Source organism: Camelus ferus, chromosome 14, assembly GCF_009834535.1.
Source record: "Camelus ferus isolate YT-003-E chromosome 14, BCGSAC_Cfer_1.0, whole genome shotgun sequence".
NCBI classification, from domain to species: domain Eukaryota; kingdom Metazoa; phylum Chordata; class Mammalia; order Artiodactyla; family Camelidae; genus Camelus; species Camelus ferus.
The window spans coordinates 11,368,962-11,390,446 of NC_045709.1; the positions used below are offsets into that span (position 1 = coordinate 11,368,962).

A 21,485-nucleotide genomic window follows, 5' to 3' on the forward strand; every position below is an offset into this window, starting at 1 on the left:
AGCTGTGGCCCAAACCCAGACAGGATCCCAGGACAGACTGGAACAGGTCTGAGAGGGTTAAAAAAGAGCTGTAAGTGGTGGAATGCTTAAAGTAAGGGAATGGATTGGGAGGATATTAACACAGCTGGGGAAGAGCTGAGGGTGAATAAGTGGTAAGCGGGGAGAAAACTGAGCAAGTGGGAAGAAAGCAATAGTCACACACTAGTGTAAAACACAGTCTCGCGCAGAGAAGGAAAACTAGCGTAGTGTATTACATGCTCGGCTATGCATACATTTACACAGTTATGTAAATATAAATACTGATTGTGATCCAAGCAAAACTATGATACACAACCTTGGAATAAGAAGGGAGGATGGGAAATCTCTTTGTTTTCCATTGTGAGAAGTCAGTATGGAATGGCTAATACTGAAAATGCAAAAAATAGCGATACCCGCGTGTTACTGAGAGCAATGTTTCTCACACTTTAGCCTACGTCAGCCACACCCCTTCTCCAGCCACTCAGAAGTCTCTCCTTCCCTGCTCTTGAGCCCCTTGGTGACTCTGAGTTTTTGCACTTGTCCCTCCTGTAATCAGGAGTGCCCTCCTCCCCTCAGCCTTCACCTTGATTGATGAGCTCACACTCTCCCTTCAAGTACCAGCCTCCTATCACTTGCCCTGGGTCTCCTCCCCTGACCCCACCATCTGGGCGCGGATCCTTCTGTGGGTCCCCTCCCATCTGTACTTCCCGGGCACAGCACTCACGGTTCACACTGGACTGTCCTCTCTAGCTTATTTGCCCGAATCCTCCAGCACACTGTCAAGGTTGAGAAGGCAGAGACAATGCATATCCAAAAGCTTTGTGGCGTTCCTGGATCCCAGGATCCCAGCACCTTTGGAAGACCCTTTTTATGTCTGGGGAATTTCTAACCTTCTAAGGGAAGGCCAGAAGTTTATTTCCCATCCTCCCTTGCAGCCGGGCTCAGACATGTTACCCAGGCCCCGCCAATCACATGCATCCACGCCAGACTTCAGTGAAGAAAAGGATGCCAGGTGGAAGTCGTTGTGTGATGGTAACAGGAAACGAGTTCTTAGAGGCAGCAGGACTGAGGCCCCGGCAGAGAGATTCCTGCCTGGAACGGTGGCCGCAGAGCCCAAGCCCAGCCGCAGGGGCCGTAGGGGCTCCTCTGGGGCAATTTGGAACTGTGTTCTGGGCAACATTCCTAGCTGTGTAGCCCCTAGCCCCAATTCTCTGGCTGTTGGGGAAACTCTGTGAGCCACCTAGTATCTTTCAATAAATACTTTATCTCATAAACTAGAGTGTGTTTTGTTTTGTTTTGTAACTAAGTACCAGGACAAGGTGGAGAGAAACGGTCTTGCTTAGGCTTTATTCTCAGTGCCTAGCAAATCTTGGGCACTAAGTACTCAAACATATTTAATGATATAGATGAATGAATGAATGAGTAAGGGGAGAACACGTCCCCTGAAGTCAGTGACCCTGACCCTTGACTTTCGGAATGTGGACCAGCGTAAGTGCTTCCAGCCCTGCCCCTTCTCAACTTGGAGCCACAGTTCCCAGGCCATCCAACCCCAGGCCTCAAGGGGGTGAAGGAGAGATACCCCCTTGTTCTTCAGGGACTCTCTGAAGACGTACAACAATCTCTTTAACTCCAGAGAAAGCTAAATCACACGGGTGACTTCTCTCACTCCTGCAGGCGGGTGCAAGCGCACATCACCACTTGTTTTCTTATTTTTTTTAATTTTCTTTTTGCCTATTGTGAGCCCCTCCAGTTGGAAAGGTTGGTTTTGCTCATACTTGATGACGGTGCTGTCTGCACTGCCTCCTCCTCCCCCACATTTGAAATGAGTTTTAAGTAACATAAAACAATGCTTAGCAACAACCTGACTGGGGCTCAGTTCCTGGAGGGGTGGTCACTGCACACCCAGCTTCACTTTTTGCAGAACTCAGAGCTGGTTGCTTAGCAACAAAATGAGATGCCAGTTTAACTAGCTCTAGATCTACATTTTCCTAATCGATGCAGAAGAAAGACCCAGCCAAGCCTTGAGAGGAGAGAACGATTACTCACGTGGGTGAGCGCTCACTCTGCTGTAAGCACTGTGGTAAGTGCTGCCCACTGTGTTCATTATGGTTCAGTTAATCATCCCAACAAACCGGTGAGGTGGCACCAGTACAAGCTTCAATTACAAATGAGGAAATTGAGGCATAGGGAGCCCCGGGGGACACAACCGGCAATAGGTGAAATGGGAATCTGGACCCAGCTTGTCTCTGCTCCAGAACCCAAGTTTCTGCCAACTAAATTAAATGCCCCCATTCAGTAGGCCATCCCAGACGACTTTCCCTTAAAGCAGCTAAGGCGGAGAGCTCTTCCAATGGACCAGATGAGCATTCTTCAGCCACATAAAAAGTTAAGCTAAGCTCAACAAACTTCTTACATCTCAGGAACTCTCATCAATGAATGACCTGGTTTTGATGGCAGCCCCTCCCCATGACACATCACCAAGGAGATATTCTGATGACAGTTCCCTTGACTCTCCACCCACCTGCTCCTCTCCAATCTCAGCAGAGTGTCAACCAAATTCTGACATGGCCCAGGGGAAGCATTTCTTGACCCACTGTCCCAGGGGACTAGACCTGGTTCTGGATGATGGGAGGCTGGCCTGTGTCGGGGTTGGGGGGTGGGGGGTGGGTGGTACTGGCTGGGAGGAGAATTGGGAGAAAAGAATCTCCTTGCAGGGGCTACTGACCTGGGGTGATCACACCCCTCTCTGATGCCAACCTACACATCCTTTGTTTATTACATCCCAGTTAAAAAAGAGCTGTTGGAGGGAGAAATACCAGAAGAAAACAGAAGTGAGTATTAATTCTAAAGTGTTCTATGGAATTAAACTATATTTGGTACAGGGAAAGAGGTAAGGACCAGAGATATGTTTCTGAATTGCTAAGTAGGAACTTCCTCACAATGTATTAAATAACTCTTCCTTTTTCTGTGTGAAGGCTCCTTAGTTATAAATTTATATGCAATAATGATATTTGTGTCTGTTACTTCTATTAATGTTTTAGTGTGTTAGTCAGAATTTCCAAAAGGGCAGATATAAAACTGGTTAACATTGGGCTTCATGGTTTGGTTTTGTTTCTAATAATGTGTTGATCTGAATTTATTCAGAAATTCTGGGAATTGAAGGCTCACAGCGAACCTCCCTTAGCTGAATAAGAGAGGTCCTGGTCCTGGACCTCACAGATCACAAATGCCAACAGACAAAAATCGTTGTTATTGTTTTCATTTCAATCTTGTTAGAAAGATTCCTGAGTTTTGTGACTGCTTTGGTCAGTGGGAATCACAGGACAGGGAGCTATTGGCAGAACTGGGCCTCCCACGGGAGGAGATGGTGAGGACTGCAGCCTTAGTTAGATGGAAGAGTAACTCCAGGGTTTTCGGCAAGGGGCATCTCCCGTTCTCTGGGAAGCAGAGAAAACCAGCCTGCAGCTTACGGAGAGAAGCAGGGTGAGAGCCAGGGACAGAGACTCCTGGGCTCTGCAGAGTACACTGCTTTCTGGTTCCTGACCTTCCATGATTAGGCCATTCTATGAGATTCTCTGGTGTTCTCTTAAGACTTTCCTCTTGCTACTTACATAGTGGTTTCTCTTTCCTGAACCTGAAAAAGTTCTAAGGAACAAGAATCGCCTTTCTTGAGTGACCAAAGGTTTTTCTGTCTTCATGATGGACTGGACAAGCTGTCTATGGCCACTGTTTGCAGAAGCAATCCACCAAACGAGGGATGGGGAACACTGCTGTGATGACTCTAAGGTGATCCTTGGGTCATTTGAATCCCACGAACAGAGAATGTAACAATCTAAAATTTCTAAAATTCAGAGGAAGACTTGGAACCGGGGTGAAGTTAGGAGGAGAGATGGCAGGAGAGAGGCAAGTGAAAAATGTGTCCTTCATCTTCCCACCCCCCCACCACTGCACACACATACACAACCCTTCTAGTTCCATCAGGAATTTCAGATCACCTGTTTCATGCCAGGCACTTCGGAGAGTGAGACTTAATTTCAACAGATTGTCCTACATGATCAGAGAGAGCTTTGCCAAGGATGCTTTGGAGTATGGAGAAAGGTCATTTAAGCCCAACAAGGGGGTCAGAAAGGGCTTCCTAAAGAATAAAAGGAAGGAAGGGATAAAACAGGGCATCAAGTCATTAAGGATGCCTCAGGCTGACAGCCTCACTGACAGCAAAAAGGGTCTGATACTCCAAACACCCTCTTGGCCTGATGGAACGTGCAGTGAGGGATGGGTGATCAACAGAGCTGTTTTCAAGCTCCGATTTGGTTCGAGAACATTAGTAATAGAACAGGCACAGGTAATAAATAATAGTCTGTAGTCTTCATGGTAATTATTTCTGGGAGGTGGTAGGCGGCAGCAGTAATTTTGAAGATCCTAGATTGCTGACTTTTAAATTCAATTCCTTCTACCCCAAAGAAGTAAGAATTCTAAGCTGAGCTGTGAACAAAGAACTGAAAATCAATTGAAACCCTTGAAAAGACCGCTGTAATTATTACCCTCCTCCCTGGATGTTTTTACCAGGAGGGATGGGCCTGTAATATTAAAATAGTTGGCGATAATAATTGGTTGTTCTTTGGAACCTGACTGGGATGTCTAAGACATTAAGTAAGGATGGTACACATGAGGGAATAATTTTGTTAAGGTAATAAAAGGTACTTTTTGTTGTCCACAGTTAAACAACAAAGAAGAAACAGGGGGAAAAGTCAGTCCCCACTCTACCCCTGCATAGCAATCCCACTCTAGTGGGAAAAAAAAAAAAGACAAACAAATACAGTCCTCCTTCAGTGTAGGGGTGTGGGGAGGTTGGTTCCAGATAACAAAATCTATGCATGTGCAAGTCCCTTATACTCGGGTTCCACATCCACAGATATGGAGGGCGGACTGCCCTGATACAAGAAGAGATCTATATGTGTAAATGCTTCAAAACTGTATTTTTTGTTCACTGGGGTCACATTTTTTAAACTTAGGCAACAGGCTCCACAGCCCACAGCTGCCACGAGAAAACCACAGGTCCTTCTGGTTAATGGGATCCAAATTCCAGCCAAGGTCCTGGAGGAAGTTGGGAAGCAGGGACTACAATGATGAAGGCTTATGCTGAGAGGTGAGACAAACTGAGATTGCTGTGCCTGAGGAGAAGGAGGCTGAAGGTGACCAAGTAACAGTCAAGAATCTGGGTTGTGCTCAAGTGACCACTCACGGCAGCGGGGAAAGTTGTGGGAGCAGACTTAGGTCCCACAATGCTTGCGCTCCTACCTGGATAGTTGTTCTCTCCTGGGGAGGATGCAAAATCCCTTCTCTGGCCCTTCAGGAACAGAATGGGTTGTCAGTCACAAGAGATAACTGAATATCAAGGGCCTGGAAGGGTATAGAGAATATGACACTCCTTGATAATTTATCCCTATTTTTCCCAATGTCTTTTTAAAAAGCAATCAGAGAATAAGAAAGAAAGGAAGGACTAGAAAAGTTGGAGGAGGAATGGGAGAATCTGGAATCTATCTTATCAAATGGAGAAAGATTGACAGAAAGAGAGAGAGAAGACAGGCCTTTTGGAGAGGGAGTAAAAACTTGCCAGGCTGGATCAGAGCAAGAGGGGTGCTAAGGAATGAGAACCTCCTAAGAGTCAGGGTACAAAAGATTTGGGAGAAAAAGAAAAGAGGATGTGAAGTGTTAGCAGTGGTTGTCAGTTGTAAGCATGAGTTGTCACTGAATATTTCATCTAAATAATGTAAAGAAAAATTTACATCATTTTATGCCACTGAACTGTCTTTCAATGTGACACTGTTCTAGGACTGAACTGTGCGAGTCTATGATCTCACTGGGGTAAGCAGCCACTCACTTAACTCATCAAAGCCTCATTAGATGTCAAATACGCGCTGAGCACTGTGCCTGAGATTCTGTGACGATGTAATTTAATGACCCTTGGCTGTATACAATAACTAATATACACATTGTCCTGTGTATGCTTAGCAACATTTTGGAATCTGACAGCTGGGTCTTTATATTGCTGGTGCCTCCTAGTCTCCACTGAAAGTAAAGCTGGATATATTATCCCCAAATACAAGGAGAATTTGTTGTCTGATCTTAAATAACACCTTGCAGCATTAGCATCCCAGACGATTTTCCTTAAATTGTCTTACTCTCTGGTTTTATACATTGCTAAAGCAAAAATTAACTTCCTAAGAATTAAAACTCAGATCAAATTCATTCTTTTTTCGTGGCGGCATGGTCTCTGGTGATGTGTGTCTCACTGTAATTTTTTAATCAATCACCTCCCATCAGTGGACATTTACGTTGTGTCCAGGTGTGGCTGTTTGCCACTATGATGGCACTGCGGTAGCATCTTGGACATACGCCCTTTCTTACCGGTGGTTTTCTAGCTATGGGATAATTTCTTAAAGATAAAGTGCTGAGTAGAAGAGTATATATATATACACACACGTATATATATGAATACACACACACACATATTTAATAGACATTACCAAATTGCTTTGCTAAAAAGCGATACTATTCACACTTTTCCTCATATCCCCCCTGTTTCAGGCTAAATTGTGCCCCCTCTTCAAATCATATGTTGAAGCCCTAACTCCCAATGTGACTGCATTTGAAGACAGGCCTTTAAAGAGTTAATTAAAGTTAAATGAGGGCATAAGGTGGGGCCTCTTCTCTACAAAATTATTTCCCAAGTTCCTGTGGGTGTAACATTCCCATCCGCTCCCTGTTTAGCACTGCCTAATCAAATTGATTTTTTCCAAATAAACTCTTAACATTATTAATATGCCTCAGTTTATCTTTTAATGATATTAATCAACTTGTTCATTTTTCTCTTATAAATCCATCTTGTATTACAGGGGGTCTCAGCCCAGAACTCAGAAGGTTAAAGGGAAAATTATTTTTCCTCTCCTACAATTCTTACTAGCCAGAACCTCGAGAAGTTAGAATCCAGATTTTACATCATGATGTTAGAGACTAGATTTGGGAGGCATTCTTCCCCACGGCTCCAGAGAAGGAGACTCAAAACAGCGTGAACTTGAGTCTGCGAAGCCCCCAGGAGAAGCCCGCATCTGGCAAGCTGCCGGGGAGAGGGTACCAACAGAGAAGGAGGGGTGCAGATGGAGGGGTCTCCCACAGATTGCCTTCCGTGCATGTCATGTCCCCTGGGGTGGAGGTGAGGGCCCAGAGAAGGCGTCACTGAGGCCATGTCTCTCTCAGGAGGGTATTAACGAGGGAAGTGACTGGGTTACTGTTCAGACATGAGTAATAAGTAATGGCCCATGTTTGGGGCTGACATGGAACATGCTGGCATTTATTACCCAGTGATCATTCAGCAGCTTAAAGCAAAGGTTCTTTCATTCTCTTTCACTTCAATCTTCTCGGAAACTTCTGTCAAGGAAGGAAAATTACCAACGGAAAAACCTTGCTATCTGTTTAGAGTTTACAGTTGGCAAACCACTTCCAAACTGATTATTTCATTTGATTCTTTCCCGCAAGCCTTGTCTGGTGCATAGGGAGTGCTTGCCTCAGCAAAGGTCACACAGATCGTAAAATTTAGCAATTTTTGTGGCAAGTCTAATCTATGTTCTTTCTGTCTGCTAACAGATTTGCTAAGGAGTTTCTGTTATTTTGCAGATTGCCCTGGAGTTTGCAATGGCCCAGGGATTCCAAGAATGTGCTCCAGGGTCCCCAAGTTGGGAGAGGTGGGAAGGGGGTGGGGGAGCACTGAGGCTTCTGTGCTTTGTTTTGTGTATAATTTTCCTCAGGGAAATGCCATCGGCAGAGAGGCTTCTGCAGGGGTGGCTTGGGGAGGAGGACCAACTTCATAGGGAAACAGGAGAAAGAGGCTGGGCTGCGCCTCATTCATTTTTAAACCCGCAGCTTCAAGTCCTTAGTAGATGCTCAATTAACATTTTGGGAAAGACTATTTGGAGGGGGAAAGGGTGGACTTGATCATCTCTGTTGAAGAGGGACAGTCGACGGAATGGAAATGAAAGTCAAATAAAAGTTTTGTAAGGTCAGTGATACTTGTAAAATATTTGTAAACTTGGGTTAACGAAAATCTGAAGATCAGGTGGATTAGTCATGTTAGGGATTTAGTTTTCTCCCAGCGGTACTATGGTCTTTCTTTTTTAAGACCAATAATGTCTTATTTTCATGCCCAGAGTTGGAAGGAGTGAAGGAAATTGGGGTCAGGGAGGGAAACTGAGAGACTGGCCTTCCCCTGCCTCATCTGAGCCCCTGCAGCAGCGAGTGGCTGTGGGGAAACTGAGGAAGAGGAGGATTCATCTTGGACTCTTGGGAGATTGGGATCTTTTATTCCTATGAACCATCTAGACAGTCTGTGTCCCCTGAAGCCTGGAAGCAGGAGCATCCACTCCCCAGGACACTGCATTCATCATCACCACCGTCATCTCATCTCGGCCAGGGGCGTCTGCTGGGCCCCCAAAGTACCACAGACTTGTGTGGCAGGAAATAGCTGGCCCAGGTGGGCAGCTCACCTGCCTACTTGCTTTCAGACCCATCCTTCTCCCGCTGTTGCCCTCAGATTGTGGGGGACTGGCCCCTACAACCTACAGTCCCCAACTTCCTGTGCCTCCTTGCTGTCGGTTGGGTTCAGCCAATGGGAGGCGCGGGTGAATGAAGGGGAGATTTGGTGTACACCGGCCCATCGCACCTACCCGCCTCCCCAGCCTCATCTGGGGCAGTGGCTACATCTCTGGCAGTGACCACTTTTCCTCCTTGGACCCAGGTCTGCTACGCAGCCCTTGCTCTGCTTCTGCCCCCCGCCACCCCCATGGCCTTTCCCCCATGGTGGCCGCACCTGCCTGGCAGCCAAAACCACAGGGCCCTCAGGCAGCCCCTAGTCCATAGTTCCAGCCTCCAGTTCCTAGGCTCTGAGGGCTCAATCTCCTCCCTTTGTTCCTCCAGCCCTAGGAGTGGAAGCAGCTTCCTGAAGTCGTCCATCTCCGGGTTCCCTCCCCCTCCCCTGGTTTCAGCTCTGGTAACCCCCTTGTCACCAACCTACTGTAGTAATTCCTTCTCCTAAACTCCCTGCCCTGGGACCCGCTTTCCTGAAAGTCTACTTTTCAGATTAGAACACAGGAGCCCTGAGACTCCGAGGCTCTTGCTACCAGTCTCTCTCAAGGGCCCCCTGACCCTCCTCCTTTTTGCATGTTACATCCCTTTCCTGTGAATGGTGCCTGCTTTAAAGCAGCTCTTTTCATCAGGGAAAACAAAGTATATTAAAGGTCTGTGAATATTCAGCAAACGCTGGGGCGGCACTACAACCAGCATAAGAAATTCCAACATTCCACCTCCCAGGATGAGCCAGCCTGTGGGAAATCTAACCCAGCACACGAGAAAGTGTCAAACTTCCTTCATTCTCCAGCTCGTTCCAGCAGAGCCATCGGGGACAGTCTGGGAAGGATAAAGGTGTTCAAACCCTATCACAAGCCATACAGCTCTACGTGTGTGTGTGTGTGTGTGTGTGTGTGTGTGTGTGTGAGAGAGAGAGAGAGAGAGAGAGAGAGAGAGAGAGAGAGAGAGATGTATGTGACATAAATAGAAGATTTTTGCTGTAAATATTGAAACTTTTTTTTATCATTTCAGGGACTGTTTTAAATTTGAGAGGACTTTATCAGCAGCAGCACTTCCAGGAGAGCGAGCCCTTGCACAGCTTGGCTAAAGCACTTGGGGGCAAGTCCACGGTCAGCACCATCACTGCTCTCTGGGGAAGGCTGTTCTCTGAGAAGTTGCAGGTGCACATTCCCCACCACCTCACCTGACCCGATGCCCTGAGAAGATATGAGACTCCTGGGTCAGAGACAAAGGACTTGATCACTCACCGCACAGCAAGCAACACAAGCTTCACGTTCCAGTTGGTTCCCTTGTTCCTCGAGTACTGCAGGGTGACACCGAGTGGCGCAGGCGAAACTGGGCACATAGTGGGTTTGTGTCACAGCAGAGGAACGCCACGTTTAAGGAACCCACATCTTTCAAAGGGACCTCAAGCGAACCTGCCCCACTTTGACACCAGATTGAGACATTATCTTCATTATCCTAGACACCAAGCAAATCTGCCCTCTGCCCTGGAAGGAGACATTATTTAGGTTTCCCAAGGCAATTTAATTATAATCTTCCTTGAAAGGATAGTCTAGAACAGAAGTGCAGTGCTCCCAACTCAGAAAACATGTCAAGACACAGAGACCCACGGAGAACTTTCCCCTAACACACCCCTGGTTAAGGATCATTGATGCAGGATATTATTTCTATATCTAGATGCTCTACATGTTTCAAACAACAAATTGACAAATGAGCTTTCTGATCCTGCCATATGGGTGGGGAAACGGGCAACTGCCTTATGGTTGAGCTACCACTATATGAATATATTTTATTTCTGTATAAAAAAATAACCTGATTCAAGTTTGCAGTGTAGGAATCCAGCGAGGGTTAAATTAAATAATACATGCAAAATGTTGGTACATAGCAGGCAATACAACTGGGTTCTTCACTCTCTTCTTCTATGCTTTGCCTGCTTCACAGCCTTGCCTGAAACTCTCCTGGCTGCACATCAAGAATGGCTTAGATTTATGTCGTTTTCCTGCTACTGGTAGCAATGCTTAAAGGAGTCCATTGAATTCTTTAAATGTGTCCCGGGGGAGGCACCCAGCTTACAATAAGGGCAATAAAAATGACTGCGCTGTCGGCAACCTGTTATCTGTAATTTTATGATCTGCCACTCACTTGATTCTACCATTTCTCCTGATTTCTCGTCCTGCCTCCATCCCCATCCCATTCTGTTGGCCTTTTCAAGACCACCTTCTAGAAACTGTCTACACCCTGTGTTTTCTGCAGCCACAGCTCTTTTGTTTATTCACCTAGTAATAATTTGCTGATGACATGATCTCTTATATAGAAAAGTCTAAGGAAGTCCATTAAAATAATTATCAAACCAATAAACGAGTACAGTAAGGTGACAGCATACGAGATCAACATACAAAAATCAACTGTATTTCTGTACACTAGCAGTGAACGATCTGAAAATGAAACTGAGAAAACAATTCCATTTGCAATAGCACCAAAAAGAATCCAGTACTTGAGAATAAACATAACATGAGAATCACAACGCTTATACAATAAAAACTATAAAATACTGTTGAAAGAAATAAAACAAGGCCTAAATAAATAGAAAGACATTCATCTTCATGAAGCAGAAAACTGAAGTATTGTCAAGACGCTAATACTCCTCCAAACTGAACTACTGATTCAGCAAATCCCCTCAAAACCCCAGCTAGTACTTGGCAAGTTGACCTTCAAATTCACATGGAAATTCGAGGGATCCAGAATAGCAAAAACAATCTTTAAAAAGAAAAAAATCTCAAGGGGGAGGATATGGCTCAGTGGCAGAGCACATTCTTAGCATGCTCTACGTCCTGGGCTCAATATCCAGCACTTCCATTTAAAAAGTAAATAAATAAAAATAGACCCAATTACCTCCTCCCCAAAAGAAAAAAATCTTTAACAAGAAGGATAAGGCATGGCTTCTAATGAATACCAGGATTTGGCGGGGGGGGTGTGCGGAGGGACTGAAAATGCTGTAAAATTCAAAAGTGGTTATGGTTGTACAACTCTGTGAATACACTAAGAAACACTGGATTGATTATAAACTTTAAAAGGCTGAATTTTACAGCAAGTGAATTGTATCTCAATAAAGCTGTTACCTACAAAAAAAAAAAAAAAAAAAAAGCAAGGCTTCAGACTTCTGAGATTTGTGATACTGATAACGAGGTAACCTCCCGTGTACTCCGAAGGTTGTGAAGGGAGAGAACCTGGTTCTGTTACACACTGACACGCTTTAATGGAGCATGATTCCTGGGTGTGGTTGCATCCAGACCAACTAAAAAACTGTGCCTGGCACTTGACCTATTAAGAAGTCAGGTTCCACACGGGGTTATTTCTGGGCTTCAGTGCAGAAATAACCCTGGTTCTATAAGGAAACCACTTCAGCTGGAGAAGATGGTACCCTGGTAGAGCTGTGTACACCCATCTCGCTCACCCACATCTCACACCTCGCTCAGCTGTCGATGGCCTTGGAACAGGTACTCCTAGAAGTTAATATAGCCACAGAAACTCAAAAACAAAGAATAACCCAGTAAAAACCACAGAAGCACACTCGTTTATCCGGGTAAATGGCATCACCAGCTGCCCAGGGAGAAATCTTGGACACGTCGCCAATGCCTCCATTTTCCTTACTCCGCCCCCCCTCCCCCCCCAGTGCCTGCTCCATCTAAAACATCCTTCACGTGCTGTAAGTTCTGTAGTATTTTTGCCTAATCAGTTTCCAGAGGCCCCTGATTTTTCTTCGCTAGGTACCAGTTTGCTGCTCTGAGACTGGGCCTGCAGTCTTAATAGTGGGGTCCTATTAACCATGTTAATCGCATTAAACATATTAAAGTCACACCATGTCTTGCCTCTGCTCAGACTGCCACTGCTCCTTGTCTCACTGAGACTCAGAACGACTGAGGTTCCACCCCACTCACCACCGCACCCTACCTTCACCACCAGGCTCCGTCCCACACGCCTGCCTCCCAGGCCTCTTTGCCTCTCCCTAAACACGACAAGCGCACTGCTGCCTGGGCTTCTGCACTTACGGTTCCCTCTGCCTGGGCCCCGCTCACTTCTGGGACCCACATGATTGGCTCCCTTGAAAGTTTGCCCAGTGTCACCTGCCAGTAGGCTCCCCCATCCCCACTTCACCCTGCACTGGCTGCCTCATTTCCTTTGTCTTTCTCCATCACCATCTGACAGACCATAGATTTACTTGTCTGTTGATTGTCATCCTCTCCCCATCATTACATGAAGGCCCAGAGTTGCATTCACTGTTTGTACTTCCAGAGCCTGGACCAGTGCATGTAGCAGATATTCAATTCATACCTACAAGTGACTGAATGAACGAGAGGGATGTAAGGCTCCAGGACCTGAGCTTTCATGCATTTTCTCTGTGTTGCTGCCTGTGACTTGCCTGCAAGCAGCCTCCTCTGTCTCATGTTGGGACAGCAGCCTCAGGGGTCACCCACACCCTTCTTGAGGCAACAGTCAGCACAACCTGTGCATCATGGACAGAACTCCCAGCCCACAAAGCCCTCCCGGGAAATGGATCTCTAACTAAAGACTCTGGGGTGGGGGGACTGGAAAGAGGGTTTCCATGAAGCAGAGTTTACCTTAATAAACAATCTCCCTTTAAACGTCTTTGTTCTTTCTCCAAAGCTCCTTTCTAGGCAGCCCTACTTATTTATTAAGGTCCCTTCCAGGGAGCCTGGTCTGTACCCTCTCCCAGATCAAGTAGGTGCCCCAGACCCTGGGCATCCCCCCAGAGTGGCACTGACCATGCCATCCACGTGTCTGCCTCCCACACCAGCTCATGAGCCACTGGAAGATGGGGGCAGTATCCCCAGTGCCTGGTGCCATCCTGACACACAATCCACATTTAATAAATGCTCACTGAATGGATGAATGGGTACATGAGTGAGTGAAGGAGAGGATACTTTGGGATCTGAAAAGCAGACTGATGGAAATGATTATGAAGAGGATGTTCAGAGTTACGGAATTCACCCTCCTGAGCCCAGGGTTCTGTCTGACATTCAGAACTAACCGGTGTCCATTAAATAAAGCTTTCCGAGGAAAGAAATTTCACAACTTCCCCTCTTCCTCTCTCTGGCCACAAAGGCTGTTGATTCAGACACTGAATTAAGAAATAGATAAGCAGACAAATTGCATTGCCAGGGCTCGGTCTGTGCTCTTGTTGTCCTGAAGCTAATGTTTCCACGGGATACAGTTGAAGTCATCTCCTCCCTCTGCTCTTGGACTCCCCTCTTCCCCCCAAAAGGCAGGGCCAGGGGCCTCAGTCCATTGCAAAAAAATTCTGAGATACATAAAATCCTAAACAGATAACCAAGAAGCTAAGGAAAGCAGTTTGCTTTTACCTGTAGCATTTTGAAATTTACCAAGGAGTTCTTTCTAATTGTACTGGCACCAAAGAAATGGGAGGGCTGCCCCCTAAAGGGGCAATTCAGCAGAATGAATCTCTTGGAATGACTGTAATTATATTGTCTGCTTGCTCTCTCTCTGCCAGTGACAGCATGTGCTTAAGCGAGCTGTTCCCTGGTGAGCAGGTCCTGCGTTCTTCTTTCTCTGGATTTGCAGCTGCATTGCAGAGGCAGCTTAAAATAACCCAAATTGAGGCCAGGCTGCACCCTGATGTGGAAGTCAGACCCTCAGGGCTATAGAGCCTGAGGCAGGACCATCCTGAGTCTGCAGCCATTACAGTGCATGTCCTTCTGGGGGGCGGTAATGGACAGAAGTCTGCAGAGGACTGGGACCGCGAGGAAACACAGCCCGCCCCTGTTTGTTGGCATTTTCTCCTGGAAAATGTATCCACAGGACAAACTCTGAAATCTCTGAAAAAAATCTTGCTACATGTGCTCGAAAGACAATAAATAAAATCACCGAGGCGTGTTGTCCTCAGGTAGGCCCGTGGTGATTAAGCAGCGGAGCTGGGATTTGGGGAGCATTTGGGAGATCGGAAACAGGAGGAGAATGCCAGAGGCTGTCAGCCTGCCACACAGCTGCAAACACGCTGAGAGAGTCAGACAGGAAAACTGACATCTGTCAGGGAACAGTTAGCTGCCGTCAAGCCCTGAGCCTCTGCTCGGTGCTCTGCAGGGTTTGAGAGGTTTCCAGATGTCCTTTTGTTTCAACACAGTCTCTTCTTAACACACATCAGGAAGAAAGAAGCCCGGGGTGCAGGCTGTAAAAAGCACTGAATTGACTGTCGAGTTCAGCTTAGCCCAGGGACAGCAAGGACCACTTCCAAGGTGCGATGAGCCAACAGGAGTAGGGTGCTGGAACTCGTCACACAATGCCTCATTTAATCCAGTAAAAATCTGCGAGGTGGGTCACTTTAAGCCCATTTAAGGAACAAGGAAAATGACACTCAGCAAGGCTAAGGAACTCTACCCCAAGAGGGAGAAAGCCAGGTAAGAGGGGTCAGCCAGGTACGTCTCTGACAGTGGAAATGCCAGTGCTCACTTGCTATCTGGCCTCTCTGGAGGATGCACGCAGCACCCAGGGCCAGTCCCAAGGTGAAGAGGACTGGGAGGGAAGAGAGGTGTGGGAGGCTCCCCGCCAGGGAAGGTGGCTGGGGGGGTTTCTCAGGGACACAGGCTGACTCCTGGGTTGCTCACGTAGCACACCTGTCACCAGGTAAGGGAGGCCCAGAGACGTGCGTTCAACCACTGACCCTGCCACCTTGAGCAAGTCACATGACCTCTCTGAAGGGCAGTGTCCTTGACCACAAGAGGGGGATGTGCCCCTGGCCGCCGAGTGGTCAAGAGAGTTAGTGACAGTCTACGGAAACCACTCGGCCCAATGTAGGACCTCCATCAAAACATGCAAGGGAAGTTGGGTAATAAAGCATGTTAAAAAAATTTCTTGCCATAGATGTCTCCAGGGCTGGAGAGAGGGGAAGGGGACTGTTAGTGAGGAAGTCAGGTGAGACATCCTGTTCGTAAAGAGGCAATTACAGTGACCTAATCATGCTGCCTGAGAGTCAGACGGGTCTTGCATTAGCTTAGAGACCCTGCTTCCCCAGACCGTGGCCCACAGAATAGTAGTGGTGCCACCTGGACCCAAGCCCACTTCTACTGCACCAGAATCTGCACCTAAACAAAGCCCCAGGTGAACAGGTGCGTGCTGGGGTCTGAGGAGCGCCGTGAGACCAGCACTTGGACTCAGGATTCGGATCCTGGTTGGGCTGGATCCATCCCTAACAGAGCAGTTAAGTCACAAGATGAAGCTACAGTCATTAAGTGGCCCAACGTGCTCCTGAAAGAGGCGACCGTCGCCATGGACCTCAGCAGGGCATCTTTCCTTCCTCCTCTAAAGGCTTTGTGATGGATCCGCTACACCTGTAGGCCTCCTCTTTCTAAACACCTGGCCACAAGCTGGTGGGGATGTGCCGCTTTGGGCCAAGGGCAAGGTCAACTAACCCCAGGTGTAGGCGGAGCCCAGAGAGGGCTGTTTGCTCCAGGAACTTCAGATACAGCAAAGCCTCAAGGTCAAGGATGGAAGGACATTCCTAAGCTACCAAATCCCGAACCCCCGCCACCTCTGTCCTGCCCGGGCTTCCAGGTGCCTCACACACCTGAGCCAGCTCAGCCGGCTGTCTTCTGGGAGATGAGCGGTACCGCGGGGAGCCCTGTGGTTGAAGGACAACGGCTCTGAGGGCCCTGCAGACGAGCCCTGCGGTAAGAGCAACTGTTGTTTACTCAGTGATGGGGGGGGGGGGGTGGCAAGTGCTTAACATCCCTGAGCTCACCTCCCTGAGCTGTGCAGTGTGTGATGAGGATCAAATGAGATCAGGAACATGTCTGCCTTGCAGCAGGTACTCAGTAAATCACAATATAATGACAGTCCTGGCTTGACTCCTGGCCTCTTGGCCCACAGGGAGTTCCAAATTCTCATGTTGCAAACAGACACTCAGTGTCCCCCCAAAATGTCAACCCTCCTTCCTCCCACTTCTAGATGTTTGAGTAATTTCATTCCTGTTTACTGAAAAAGTAACCCCACTATCCTCTTTCTCCCATTCACTTCTGCCCATCCAGGAATTGGCTCCACCAATTATGCTGCCTTTTTCTTATCTGTCACCTGAGACACTAAATTTGATCTCTCTCCATCCTGAAAATACTTTCCTCATCCCTGCCACCCTCAGATGGCATCCCTTTTCTCCTCCTTTTCCCCATCGCAATTCTCAAAACGGTGAGCTGCATTTCTTGCACCTGCTCATCTCAAAGGCCTCCCATTGCCCAGCAAAGCCACCGGGGCCGGCACCTCCTCCTGCCACCTGGCACCCTCAGACACGTCCGTCCTGGCACCTTGAACTTTCACAACAGCCCCTTGGTCCTCTTCTCTCTCAAGTTACCTGCAACATTTAATGCTGCTGACATTTCCCACCTTAAAACTCTTTCTCAACGTCTGGATAGTTTAGAAAGGCACACCGCAGTAGGGATGGAAAGGCGTGATGTCTGGGCTGTGCTTTAAATCACTTCAGCCAACCAAAACAGTCGGGGGAAAACAGAAAGCAAAGAGGAAATGGAAGAAGCAATCTGACAGTCTTGACAATTATTTAGTTCAAGGAGAGGTTCAGGGCTGGGTGTGGGGATTCCCTGTGCTATTCTCTGTATTTGTACACACTCTCAGCAGCCGACATTTTTCATTATAACTTTTTTTTTTTTAATTTCTTTCCTGGGCCACCGCATCACATACCCCTCCTGGCTCTGTTTCTCTTCTTGCTTCATCTCCTCCCTTAAAAATAAGTGTTTCCCGAAGTCTTTGCCCACTTTTCCTGTGTCAGGACTCAGCGTGCAGGGCCTGCTCGCTGCTTTACCTGAGCTCTCGGCACAGATGCCCTGACTCTACCCTCCAGTCGTGGCTTCTCTCCAAACTCCAGACTCACATATATTTTTAAAAATTTATGCATGTTAAAAAATACATATAGAGAGAGAATAATATAGCAAAAGTCATGTACCCAACACCCAGATTTAACCAGTGTTGACACTTCAGCAAATTTCCTTCATAGTTTTAGAATCAACATGTTACAAATATAGCTGAAGAACCTCACACCCTAACAAACCTCTCCAGCTCTGCCAGTTCTCTTCCCTTTCTCCTGAGAGGAAACCCCTGTTCTGAACTCAGGGTGTATCTCCAGACCATATTTATACTTTGACTACTGAAGCCTGTGTCTACAATATATGGAACAATGTTGTTTTTTAAATTTACATAAAGCAATTTCACTATATGTGTCCATCTGTAACCATTTTCTCTCAACACTGTGCTTTCCAGAGTTACCCATATTGACACACAAAGACCTAGTTCGTTCATCTTGAAAGCTGCAGAGCATCTTGGTGACACCTAGCACAACTTTTCTCCTTACTTCCCTATTGATGGACATCTTGGCTGTTTCCTATACAAACAGTGCTGCAGTGACAGTCTTTTGCAGGTCTCCCTGTGTACACATGCGTGAGCATGCTGCTTTCCTCTGTGCACATCTACTAAAGGCCATACAAAAACTACTAGAGTTGATAAAAGAATTCGGCAAGGTAGCAGGGTACAAGATTAACATACAGAAATCAGTGGCATTTATTTACACTAACAATGAAATATCTAAAAAGGAAGGTAAAGAAACAATCCCTTTTAAAATTGCATTCAAAAAAATAAAATACTTAGGAATAAATCTGACCAAGGAGGTGAAAGACATACATGGAGAACTACAAAACACTGACTAAGGAAATTAAAGATGACTTAAAGAAATGGAAAGATAGCCCTTGTTCTTGGACTGGAAGAATTAATGGGATCTCTATCAAATTAACCAGGACATTTTTCACAGGACTAGAACAAATAATCCTAAAATTTATATGGAATCACAAAAGACCCAGAATTGCCAAAGCAATATTGAATAAAAAGAAAGAAGCTGGAGGAATAACCCTCTCAGACTTCAGACAATACTACAGAGCTACAGTAATCAAAATAGTGTGGCATTGGTACAAAAACAGACCTATGGATCAATGGAACAGAATAGAGAGCCCAGAAATAAGCCCAAAACTTTCGGTCAATTAATCTTTGACAAAGGAGGCAAGAACATACAATGGAGTAAAGACAGTGTCTTCAGCAAATAGTGTAGGGAAAACTGGACAGCTGCATGTAAATCAATGAAGTAGAACACTCCCTCACACCATGCACAAAAATCAACTCAAAATGGCTTAAAGACTTGAACATAAGACAAGACACTATAAACCTCTTAGAAGAAGACAGGCAAAACATTATCTCACATACATCTCAGCAATGTTCTCCTAGGGCAGTCTACCCAGGCAATAGAAATAAAAGCAAAAATAAACAAATGGTACCTAATTAAGCTTATAAGCTTTTGCACAGAAAAGGAAACCATAAGCAAAACAAAAAGACAACATACAATGGGAGAAGATATTTGTAAAAGACAAGACTGACAAGGGCTTAATTTCCAGAATATGTAAACAGCTCACACAACTTAATAATAAGAAACAACCCAATCCACAAATGGGCAGAAGACCTAAACAAGCAATTCTCCAATGAAGACATACAAATGGCCAATAGGCACATGAAAAGATGTTCAATATTGCTAATTATCAGAGAAATGCAAATCAAAACTACAATGAGGTATCACCTCACACAAATCAGAATGGCCATCATTCAAAAGTCCACAAATGATAAATGCTGGAGAGGCTGTGGAGAAAAAGAAAGCCTACCACACTGTGGGAATGTAGTTTGGCGTAGCCATTATGGAAAACAGTGTGGAGATTCCTCAAAAAACCAAAAGTAGACTTAACCTATGATCCAGCAATCCCACTCCTGGGCATATATCTGGAGGGAACCTTAATTCAAAATGATACATGCACCCCAATGTTCATAGCAGCACTACATATAATAGACAGGACATGGAAGCAACCTAAATGTCCATTGATAGATGACTGGATAAAGAATTTGTGTTATATTTATACAATGGAATACTACTTAGCCATAAAAAGAATAAAATAATGCCATTTGCAGCAACATGCATGAACCTGGAGAATGTCATTCTAAGTGAAGTAAGACAGAAAGAGAAAGAAAAATACCATATATCACTTGTATGTAGAATCTAAAAAAATAAAAGACAAACAAACTTATTTACAAAACAGAAACAGACTCACAGACATGGAAAACAAACTTATGGTTACTGGGGTTAGGGGGATGGGGTGGGAAGGGATAAACTGGGAGTTTGAGATTTGCAGATACTAACTACTATATATAAAATAAACAAGTTTATACTGTATAGCATAGGCAACAATATTCAATATCTTGCAGTAATTTATGGTTAAAAAGAATATGAAATGAATATGTTCCTATGTGACTGAAGTATTGTGCTATACACCAGAAATTGACACAACATTGTAAACTGAATGTATTTCAATAAAAATATTTTTTAAAAATATATACATGCACCCCAATGTTCATAGGAGCTCTGTTTACAATAGCCAAGATGTGGAAACAACCTAAATGTCCATTGACAGATGACTGGATAAAAAAGCTGTGGTATATTTATACAATGGAATACTACTCAGCCATAAAAATAATACAATAATGCCATATGCAGCAACATGGATGGACCTGGAGATCATTCTAAGTGAAATAAGTCAGAAAGAGAAAAAAAAAAAAAAAAAGACAAATGAACTTATTTACAAAACAGAAACAGATTCACAGACATAGAAAACAAACTTACGGCTACCCCTGGGGGTGGGGTGAGGGTGGGAAGGGATAAATTGGGAGTTTAAGATTTGCAGATACTAACTAGTATATATAAAATAGATAAACAACAAGTTTATACTGTATAGCACAGGGAACTATATTCAAGATCTTGTAGTAACTTATAGTTAAAAAGAATCTGAAAACGAATATATGCTGTGTTCCTGTGTGACAGAAGCATTATGCTGTACACCAGAAATTGATACAACATGGTAAACTGACTATATTCAATAAAATATACATATATAATATATATAGATATAGATATATATTTATATATATATATATATATATATATATATATATATATATAAATATATAAAAGACTAGGCAGCCAATGGCATTATTTTGTGGAAATACAGATAGAAGTTCGGTAGTGAGGAGTCCAAGAGGCATTTTAATAGTGATTTGTATGCCTGCGATCAAGGAACACACTCCCAGCATGCTTTTTACTAGGTAGAAAAATAAAGCCACTGTCTGTATTTTGCTATAGTACTTAAACAGGCTTCTGATAAAAGCCAGTTAAAAACTATTTTGTGTAGTTTTTCAGATGAAGTGAAACTACATTGTCTTACGCCAGCTAAAAGTAGACAGATAAAACACAAGACTTTGTCAATTTTAAAATAAAATAGGCAGTTATCTTACCAGCTCCATGAGTTTATCTGGGAATAGCAAGAGGAATCGAAATTTGGGAAAAGAAAGCTCCAGCTGACCGTGGGCAAATCCAGAGAAAAAAAGGAAGAGAGCTCGCTTTTATAGCGGAAGGGGGTAAGTTGGAAGGGGCTGCTCCAAATGAAATGATTTCACTGGAGGAAATAGAGTTCAGGGTGGTGACAGCTTCTCATTGGCTGAACTGCAGCACTTCTCATTGGCTGGGCTGTTGCTGGGCGAGGAGAAAAATCTTCCTTCCTCATGCTGGGGTAACCTTCCCGCCCAGGATTGTAAAGTAAGCTGCGGTAGATGGTGTGTGCCTTCAGGGCTTCCCGATTCCATTTGAAATGTGGTTTGTCTTTATGAATTTTCACAACATTCATGGTCATTCATGGGCCTCGTTT

The 21,485-nt window shown here is 45.2% G+C and overlaps 1 protein-coding gene across 1 annotated transcript in view; it reads right to left on the bottom strand.

Annotated features, from left to right (window-relative positions):
- TMEM272 (transmembrane protein 272) overlaps positions 1-21,207 on the bottom strand; it is a 68,291-nt gene extending 47,084 nt beyond the window's left edge. The window contains exon 1 of the mRNA XM_032496222.1: positions 21,076-21,207. The gene's annotated coding sequence lies outside the window, so the exon portion shown is untranslated. The remainder of the gene's footprint in view (positions 1-21,075) is intronic.
- Positions 21,208-21,485: the final 278 nt, after the last annotated feature.